Source organism: Pongo abelii, chromosome 1, assembly GCF_028885655.2.
Source record: "Pongo abelii isolate AG06213 chromosome 1, NHGRI_mPonAbe1-v2.0_pri, whole genome shotgun sequence".
Taxonomy (NCBI): domain Eukaryota; kingdom Metazoa; phylum Chordata; class Mammalia; order Primates; family Hominidae; genus Pongo; species Pongo abelii.
Window position 1 is genome coordinate 232,947,786 of NC_071985.2, and position 9,593 is coordinate 232,957,378.

Below are 9,593 nucleotides of genomic sequence, written 5' to 3' on the forward strand. Positions count from 1 at the left end.
CATCACTCTCCCCAGAGCCATCTGGCCTGGACGGGGTGGGGTCCGGTGAGCGGGCTGTGGGAGAGGGGAGCGTGGGGCTCGGTGGGAGGCCCTGGGGGCCGGGGTGGGGTCGGCCGGTCGCTGCGTGCAGGGCTCCGCCGTCATCATTACCAGGCAGTATTAGAGACCTGACTCCATCCAATGCTGCCCAGTAAGATGGCCACGGCTGCCCGAGCTAGGTCTGGGGGGGCCGCCCGGCTGGGGGTTGCATGGGACTTGCTGGGAGGCTCAGTAGCTGGGGGGCCTCGTCCTCCTGGAGCACTGAGGACAGCATCGCGGAGGGCAGGGGCCCGGGTGAGCCCCACCCGCCAGCCCTGCCGAGTCCAGCAGCCACCAGCTTTGGGTCCTGGGGTGGGCACCTGGGGGGCCGAAGGGTCCTGGCCAGATGGCCAAGGACCAGGTCAGAGGGGGGCTGACATGGGCCCTCTGCCCCCACCCCTCTGCAGGGGACCTTCCCTCTGGGTGATCTCATAGGAAGGCCTGGACAGCAGCCCCAGCCCCCCGGGCCCCGAGTGCTGCCTGTCTGAGGCAGGGGACGAGGGCCTCTGTCTCCAGGATGGTGTTCCAGGAGCCGCTTCCCTGCCCAGCCCCTTCTTTTCTCAAAGGCCCGGTGTCTGCCAGGCTCTCGAGACAGAACGGTCCCTCCCACCTGGAGACCCCTCTCCCATGCTGCCCCACTCACTGCACAGCGTCTGAGGGCAGGAGGTGCAGGCGGGGGCGGGGGTGGAGGTGGGGGTGTGGGTGGGGGTGGGACCGGGGGTGGAGGTGGGGGTGTGGGTGGGGGTGCGGGCGGGGCAGGCTCCCGACTATGCCCAGCCATCCCTGAGATTTGTGTGTCTGCTGGTCTGGGGTCTGACCCAGGCACAGAAGACCAGCGGCAAACACAGACACAGGCAGTCAAGCCTCAGACGCCGCAGGGGCTGAGCCGCCTCCGCAGGGGGGCAGGAGGAAGTGGGCAGCCCTGCGGCCCCTCCTTGCTCAGGGCCCTGCCTGGAGCCCAGAGACCCCAGGCTTCTACTCCAGGCACACTCAGGACCTGAGGGAGGTTCAGCCCTCAGGCCAGACCAAGGCTCCCTGCCCGCTGGACACGCCACCCTTCCTGTCCTCCTTGCCACCCTTTCTCTGCACCCACTCGGTGCTGACTGGGCCCAGAGAGCTGGCCAGAGCCACTCTTCAAGTTTTCTGGCACCTTCCACCCACAGAGGCTGTTGGGGGGGGTGCGCAGGCCCTGTGCCGATTCCCCTGTTTGCCCGCCGACCACAACAAAGGTCGTGTCCGCCCGCCCCTGCCTGCTGCCGGGTCCACCCAGTTCCGGTCTCCTCCTCCAAAGGCCACGTCTCCGAGGACCTGACCCAGCTTCCCTCATGCCTGAACCCTCTCCGGAGACCCCACACCAGGCCCCCTGCCCTGGCCCCAGCCTGTCAGGCTCCAGGCACCTGGCTTTCCCTTTCCATCACCTCACAGGCCTTCGCCACCGATCCCATAAAATCCCATCAAATCAGTGCTTCAGGAACACAATTTCACCTGTTTTCTGAGCTAAGGGAAACTAAGACTTCCCGTTCAAAGCAGAGTTGAATTTCAGCCAGGCCACGTGGGGAGGGCAACAGGTGCCCGGCACTCGTCCCTTGCAGCTGGGGCCAAACACAGTCCCCAGCCCACCTGGCGGACGGGCCAGCCTCCCACTGCCAGGTTCAGGGCCCGGGGCCAGTGTCCCCAGGCCCTTGGCCACCCAGGGCCAGCCTTCTCAGGAACCCCACAGAGCTGGCCTGGCCACCCCAGGCTCATCAGCCATCACGTTCTCACCCGGGAGGCTGAGGGGCACGTGGCAGAGGCTCGGACCCAGGGACAGACCCGTGTGGCAGGCAGGTGGGAGAAGTCTCCTTCCTAAGTTGCAGGGCAGGATTCCCAGGCGCCTCCTGAGTGCAGAAGCTGTAAAGCCAATGAGCAGCTGGCAGGCGGGGAGATGGTGGCCTGGGCCGGCAGGCTCAGCTGGGGGACCCCGGGCTTCGCGGGGCCTTGTGCCTGGCACGGGTGAGGGGCAAGGGGTCGGGCGGGCAGGCGGCCGAGTCTTACCGTGGCCACAGGTCAAGAAATGGAAAGTGAAATGGATGTTCCCTGTTTTCCGAGAGCCTCACACGGCGCTTTCTTGTCAACCGTCGCCGGGAAGTGGAGCCAGCGTCGCGGTGCCGGTTGAGGTGTTGGGTTAATCATCACCGCGGGGCCAGACTCAGCTTGGGAAAATCCAGGAGTGAGTCAGGAGGCCCAGAGCCGCCCCAGCAAGGGGTTCTCTGCGGAGCACACGCCCCGTGGAGGCGCCCCTCGGCGCACCTGGCCGCCCTGCCCGCCTGCCTGGCCGGGTCCCACCTGCACAGGCCGGGGTGGGGTGGGAGCGCCCGGCGAGGAATGTGATCCCGGCGTGAAAACCTAACTTGTTGGTTAACCTGCCCGACGGGCTTAATCAATGGTGAGGCCTCGAGAACAAAGCATGAAATCCAACCCTCCCCTACCGACCGCGGGAGCCGAGCCGGGAGCCAGAGGCTGCTGGGGGGTGGGGTGCGGAGCTCAGCCTGGCCGGCACTCAGGTTCTTCCCTCTGCGTCGCTGGAGCTAGCGTCTGGGAGGCAAAGCCGCCATTTCACCCACACGGCGGGCATGGATTTGCAGCCCTGTCAGGCTGGCTGTGAGCACGACCCCTGCGTCCGGGCCACGTCCACCCGCCCCACAGAGAACAAAGCAGGCTCCTCCAGGGATGGGCAACCTCCTCGGCCCATCTCATCTTCCCCTAAATACACTAAAAAATGTTCTGACAAACTCATTTCGCAAATAAGCATTTGCAAATTACCAAAATGTCTGAAAAGAACCGCAAACTGCATCCGCATTTTCACAAACGCAAACCTTAATTTTGCCAAATTCAATGTGCTGCCAACCATGCTTTTAAACATTTCATTTGGGTTACTAAAAAAACCAAACCAAACCATGTCTTTCCCCAGACACTCAGCCTAAACAGGGCCTGAGACGCTCCCGGGGGGTTAATTAAAGCATCAGCTCTTCACGCCCTAAGAATTTTGTTCATCAAGAACAATGAACCTTATCTCCCGCCACCATGATCAATCCGTTCCCAAACTTTAAGAAAGCCAGTGATCCGGGCTGTAAAACCACGTTCAGGTGCCCCCGTGGCAAGTTCAAGCCTGGGCCTCGGTGGGTCAGACCTTGCTCCTGGCTGCGGCCACCATACTGTGCCGTTTCGCATTTAAGTAAAAAACTGTACAAGAGACGTTGCCCCCACCCCAGTCACAGCGCGGGGCCTGGGAACAGGCTCCAGCTTCTCCGGGCTGAGCCCCACCTGTACCAGACCAGCCACGACCCCAGGCGCCAACCTCACTGCCCACGGGCTCGGCCGGCCTCTGATCAGAGGGTGTTGAAACCAAGCCCTTCCCACCGAAGACTCCAGGGCCCAGGGGAGACGCGGGCATCCTCACACCCGGCCAAACCCTTCTACGCACCCACCTCTGAGGTGACAGCTTCCCATCTCCGCACAGAGTGCCTCAGGACGACAGTGGCTGCTTCTGGAGAGAACTTTCTAGAAGGCCTGCTGTCAGGTAGGCGGCAAGAACGTGACCCCTCTCGGAGCCTGCCCTCTGCCCAGGCCCTGCCCTGAGGGCACCCCATGCCTGGAGCCCACACACTGTGCCCGTGCCCGGAAGACGCAGCCTGTGGGTCCAAGATGGCTCCGCACCCGAAACCCAGCCGCATCCGCGCGGGGGCCCACCTTTCCCTGGGAGGGGAAGGACCCGCTCTAGCCTGTGTCTGCAGTGACCGGAGCTCCCCTGGATGCCGGCCAGGCTGGCGACAGCCCATCTGTCACCTGCGCCCCTGCCCCGCATCGGCCAAGGAGGGGACTGGCGAGGGCCCCCCTGCAGGGAGCGGCCTCCCCCCCGCGCCTCAGCCTCCCTGCTGCCCGCCCTTACCTGCACCCCCACCCTTACCTGCCCCAACAGGTTCCACCGCTGCGGCCGCGGCCCAGGAGCCGGGTTGAGGCTGCTCCCGCCCCAACCCTGCAGCCAGCACCTCCCCTGTGCCAGGCCCGGGTGGGTGTGAACCGGCTTCGGAAGGAATGGGGGGGACCTGAGCCCGTCCGTCCCGGTCCACAGAGCTGGGTGCTCTGCCTCAGCCAGGGTCAGGCCTCAGGGCGTCCCTCGGTGCGGGGAGACCTGCAAAGGTGAGCTTCCTGCCCCGGCTCAGGCGAGGCCCTGGCACAGCAAGTCAGTTCAGACCTGCACAGGTGGACAACTCGCCCGTCTCTGGGAGAGTTTCGAGGGCGACGGGACAATGGGAGGTGGTGGCAAGGTGGGGGCCTCAGGAGGGAAGAGCCGGCTCGGTGGGGCTCGCCTTACAAGGAGCGGTGCTCCCCGCCCCACACAGGTGCGAGCTCCCGCTGGCCAATCTCTGCTCCTGGTCCCCGACAGGTGTGTCCCCTGGGCTCCCATAGGCCAGGCGGGGGGCGGGCCAGTGACGGTGACGCAGGCCCAGGCCCCGCACACTCCGTCCTGCCCCCACCTTGCTGCCCACCGAGGTTGAACAAAAGCCAGGATGGGAAGGCTTCTGTGGGGCCCGTGTGGAGCATGGGCGACAGGGGCAGGGGCAGGGGCAGCCGCGGGCAACTCTCGCCTCTCCACCCCCGCCTCCCCGCCCCTCAGCTCCGCAGGGCTCCTTCCCAGGCTGCCTTAGAAGCGGGTAGGGTGGCTCCAGGGTGAGGGGTCACAACCTGCCCGCCGCCTCCCTGCAGCCGTGGTGCCCTGTCCCATTGGGCTGAGGCCTCTCACGGACAGAAGGCAGGTGCCAGACCTGCTGTCTTAGCTCCAGGCCCCCAGCACCTAATTTTGGAGCAATGAAGGGACCCCGTAGGCCCAGGTGGGCCTCAGATCGGTCTCCTCTCCAGGGGCTCGGAGGAGCTACGTGCCCCCAGTCCCACCCCAATGGGCAAGAGGCTCCGAGACCCCACAGACCCACAGCTGGGGGAATGAGAGAGGGGTGTGGGTGCCTTCCTGAGCCTCCCTGCGAGGCCCCAGCAGGCCCCGGAACATCCCCATTTGGGCTCTGGAGGTTACTTTGGAGCCCCTGGAGTGGGGGTACAAGTTTTCTTCTGGGAGCTTGGAAGGCCTGGGGGACCAGGGGTCTGGGGGTGGGGAGGGCAGGGCCCCCGCCTGGTCCGGGAAGCGCCCCTCCCACAGCAAAGTGTTTGCTTCTCACAGCTCCCAGCGGAAGAGCCCATAACGAAACGACAAACGGTCCGTAATTAGCCCGACCAGCAGAGAGGTCCCGGCGGACCCCACGATTTTCCATAATGAGCTCTGGGAGCTCGGTCAGGAGCCTCATCACTGAGGGCCTGTGCCCGGGGCTCCTGGCTCTCTTCTCGCTGGAAGCTGGTCCTGGGGGCACCAGTGACCTCTGACCCACTGCCCTCGCCCCAACAGTCCCTCCCCCGGACAGTCAGGGCCCGGCCCACTCTGATGCCCACTCAGGTGTCTGTGTGGGGCAGGTGGGGGTGGGGTCAGGACACACCCGGCGGGTGGGCTCTTGTCTTCTGGGGAGACTGAGGCACTGCCCACACCTCCAAATCCAGAGTCTGCTGTTGGCATCTGAGTGGGAGAAGGCCGGACCCCCGTCTCGGGCTCACACCCCCGCTGCCCGCACGCCACCTCACTCACTGGTCCCAGGTGTGGCCCTTGGCCCCCTGCACGGCGGGACCTGCCTGGGAGCTGGTCGAGTGTCAGGACAGGTGTGGTCAGATTTCATGGAGCAATGGGGGCGGCTGGTGAGCCACCGGACGCCGTGGGGACCAGGCAGAGTCAAGCTCCCCTCGGGCTGGGTCCACACGCTGCGTTGTTCCACGGCTGTGACTGTCCGGGAATGGGCAAGAGGTGGGGCGGAAGCGTGAGAGCCCCGTGGGACGGGACGGGACGTCTGGGCAGAGGCTCTGGGGTGGAAGGGCTGGGGGCAGAGCTTGGGGAGAAGCTGCTCTTTCTCCAAGGGCCACGGAGAATCGTGCAGGACAGGCAAGGACCCTGGGCAGGGCCGCTCTGGGAGGTGGACGTGGGTCCCTGGGTGCTGGCAGAGGCTCTGGGCAGTAGGGAGAGCTGGGGGGCAGGAGGGGCAAAGGGCCCGGTCTGGGGGCTTCGGTGGTCTCGGGATTGGCTGGTGGTGGGTGGTGAAGGCGGGGCTCTTCCCAGCCGTGGTGGGAAACCTGCTGCCTGGGGACTCCTGGTGGGAGCTTGGGGCCTGTGATGTGGGGGTGCCTCTGTGAGAAGAAAGGTGACTTCTGGCCTTAGACCCCAGAAGCCCCCCTCATGAGTCCATGGGCTGCAGCCCTGAGCCTCCCAGGATGGGCCTGGCTCCATGGGCTGCTCTGAGCCCCGGCTGGCCAGAGCCTGTGCAGCCACTCCTGAGGGTGGCCCTGGGAGGGCCAGGACTCAGGCACACAGCCCCACCCCCACCCTTGGTCTCAGGTAGGTGCAGGGGTGTGGGGGGGCACCCCAGGTGTCGCTGGGGCCCACGGGCATCCTCAGGCGAGTCTGGCGGGACTGGTGCCTGGTCGGATGGAGCAGGTGGCCCCCGGGGCCCCTCTGGTCCACGCTGCTCGTGCACATGGCGTCTGCTCTGTCCAGGTCCCGGGGCAGTTCTTCCTGGACCCCCTCTTGGTCCGCAGGAGCCTGGGTTCAGCTCTGACTGAGACAGGGAGAGAGAGCACACAGGTGAGGTCATGCCAGGGAATGCCTCACAGAGCCGTGCGTCCCTCTACCGTCTCCCTCGGACACAAGCCAAGGCCCCACGGAGGACAGACAGTGGCCCCCTGTGCCCTCCGACCCAATCAGGCCCAGTGTGAGCAGGAAGCAAAACCTCCACTGACCTCCACTGAGCAGAGAGCTTGGCGCCTCCTCCTTCCCCTCCCTCCTCCCTGCGCATCCCCCCTGCCGTCCCTGCGCTCTGATGGCGGCCCCTGGTCAGGACTCTGCCTTCTCCATCAGTTCCAAAGCTCCACCCGCAGACGAAACGCTTGGAGCAACATCTGCCCTCTGACCTCAGTGGTAAAACACCATCCGGGCGCGGTGGCTCACGCCTGTAATCCCAGCACTTTGGGAGGCCGAGGCGGGCGGATCACTTGAGCCCAGGAGTTTGAGACCAGCCTGGGCAACATGGTGAGACCCCGTCTCTACAAAAAATTTAAAACTTAGCTGGCTGTGGTGGTGCACACCTGTGGGCCCACCTGTTGGAGGATTGCTGAGCCCGGGAGGTGGAGGCTGCAGTGAACCGTGATCGCACCACCGCACCCCAGCCTGGGCCACAGAGTCAGACCCTGTCTCAAAAAAGAAAACACAAAGGTAAAAGGCCCCAGAGTTTTCTGCAGATTAATAAACTGTGTCTACCTGGAACTGAAAAACAATGAGCGAGCAGCTCACCGGCCCTGGGACGAGGAAGGCCCCAGCCCCGTCCACGGTTCCTCCCACCTGGGCAGCTGTGTCCCGGCCCAGGTGCAGCCGAGCTCTGCCCTGCACAGCACAGGGCCCTCCACCCTCGCTGCTGCGGACATGGAGAGCGGCGGGGCACTGGGCGTGCCCCCATCTCCCCGTAATAAGATCCACTGTGGCCGCTCCCCTGGCTTTGAGGAGGAATATTTGCGTCTGGCTGAACACCTGCTTCCTGCCTAATTCCCGAGTAGAAGGAAAATGACCTGTGTCTGGCTGTGGAACCGGAGCTGCCTCTGCTCCTCGTGTGGAGCTGCTTGGAGAAGTGGGAGCTTGGCAGCATGGGCCAGACCTGCTCACACTTCCTCACCTGCTTTTCTTTTTTTTAGACGGAGTCTGGCTCTGTCGCCCAGCCTGGAGTGCAGTGGTGCGATCTCAGCTCACTGCAGCCACCACCTCCCGGGTTCAAGCGATTCTCCTGTCTCAGCCATCCGAGTAGCTGGGACTACAGGTGTGCACTACCATGCCCAGTTAATTTTTGTAATTTTAGTAGAGACAGGGGTTTTACCGTGTTGGCCAGGCTAGTCTCAAACTCCTGACCTCAGGTGATCCGCCTGCCTCGGCCTCCAAAAGTGCCAGGATTACAGGCATAAGCCACCATGCCCAGCCCCTCACCTGCTTTTAAACCAATCACGTGGTTCCCACTGCCCTGCTTTCATCCTGGATGAACCTGGGTATGGCTGATGGAGGACCCCGAGCTGGCCAGTCCCTACCGAGACCCCAGGACCCTCGGGTGCCTCTGAGCTCTGTGGATGGCCAGTTCTGAGGCCGTGAGCTGGGGGGGACTGCTAACGGAGTGGCTGAGGGCTGATGCCCACTCTGGGGTGCAGCAGGGCCCCCACACCGCCCGGGTGCAAGGCTCAGGGAGGGGAGGACTGTGACGCTCGCTGGCACAGGTCTCTCTGGGGGCAAGGGCAGGGGCAGGGCTCAAGTCTCGGGAGGCCCAGGCCGGCATCCCCCACCTACCAAGGAAGTGAGTGGCCCTAGGGCACAGCGTGTGGCACCTGAGGCCTCTCTCCTCCTCCACAGAGAGGGCCCAGTGGCTCTGCCAGCTGACGTGAGCTGGTCAGTGTGGGGCCACTCCACACCCGGCCCCGCACAGTGGCTGCACTTGGTGTCGGAATCACCAGGAACTGGTGGCTGCCAAAGGTTCCGGCCTGGTCCTCCTGCTGGGTAGGACATTGTCATGGCAGCCGGGTGGGGGCACGCGGTGGGGACAGTGGAGGGGAGGGGGTGTGGCTCTCCTGGGACCAGGCTGGCGGCCCATGGCAGAGCCGGCCAGAGGGGACCCAGCCCCCAGCCCCAGCCGTGGCTGGGCCCGAGGACTCGCTGGGCGGGGCAGGCAGGACAAAGGCCCTTTGTGCTCTGGCTCTGGGCTACTTCCTGATGGCACCAGACACCGGAAGCCACAGGGTCCCCGTTTCTTGGGCCAGACTGCCGAGGGTCCCACCTGCGCCGGGGGCTACCTTCCCCCTGGGACGGTGCTGGGAAGAAGGGGAGGGCCCAGGAGCCTGTGGAGCCTCGGGCTCAGGACTGGGGTCCCCTCTCAGGAAGGGACACAGGCTCAGGACCGCCCGCGGCTCCTCCACTTCCGGGTTCCTCCACTTCCGGGTTCCTCCACTTCCGGGTTCTCCGCGCACCGCCCCGGGAGCCGCTCCCGGCCCCTCGGCCACTGGGGCGCCCACACCGGGCGGGATGGCTGGAGGCTGGGGGCGCCTGCCCAGCCCTCCCCGGGGACGGTGTCCCACCCAGGGTGCCAGGCCCAGGGTCCTTGCTCACCCCTCCTGACCCTCCGCAATGTCAGCGTCTTGACCGGGAGGTGGGAGGGGCCCGTGACCCCCCTGCTGGTTGAGGGGAGGCCCGGTGGCCCCTCCACTAATTGAGGGAGGGTCTGAGGCTTATTTTGGCTTTGCTTCCTCTAGTCAGCACCACCCTGGAACACAGACAGGCTTTGCTTCGAGAACCTTGTGGGGAAAACCCAGTCTCCTAGGCGAGAAGGGTGGGGCGTCCCCAGGGCTTAGAGTTTGAGATT

General features: G+C 65.0%; 1 long non-coding RNA gene across 1 annotated transcript; it reads right to left on the minus strand.

Annotated features, from left to right (window-relative positions):
* Positions 1-856: 856 nt before the first annotated feature.
* LOC129060094 (uncharacterized) lies at positions 857-8,865 on the minus strand. The gene is made up of 6 exons (XR_008526515.1): positions 8,528-8,865; positions 4,025-6,764; positions 3,546-3,630; positions 2,547-2,652; positions 2,113-2,270; positions 857-1,968 (listed from the first exon to the last, which is right to left on the minus strand). It is a non-coding gene; the product is annotated as an uncharacterized LOC129060094 (long non-coding RNA).
* Between the last annotated feature and the right edge of the window lie 728 nt (positions 8,866-9,593).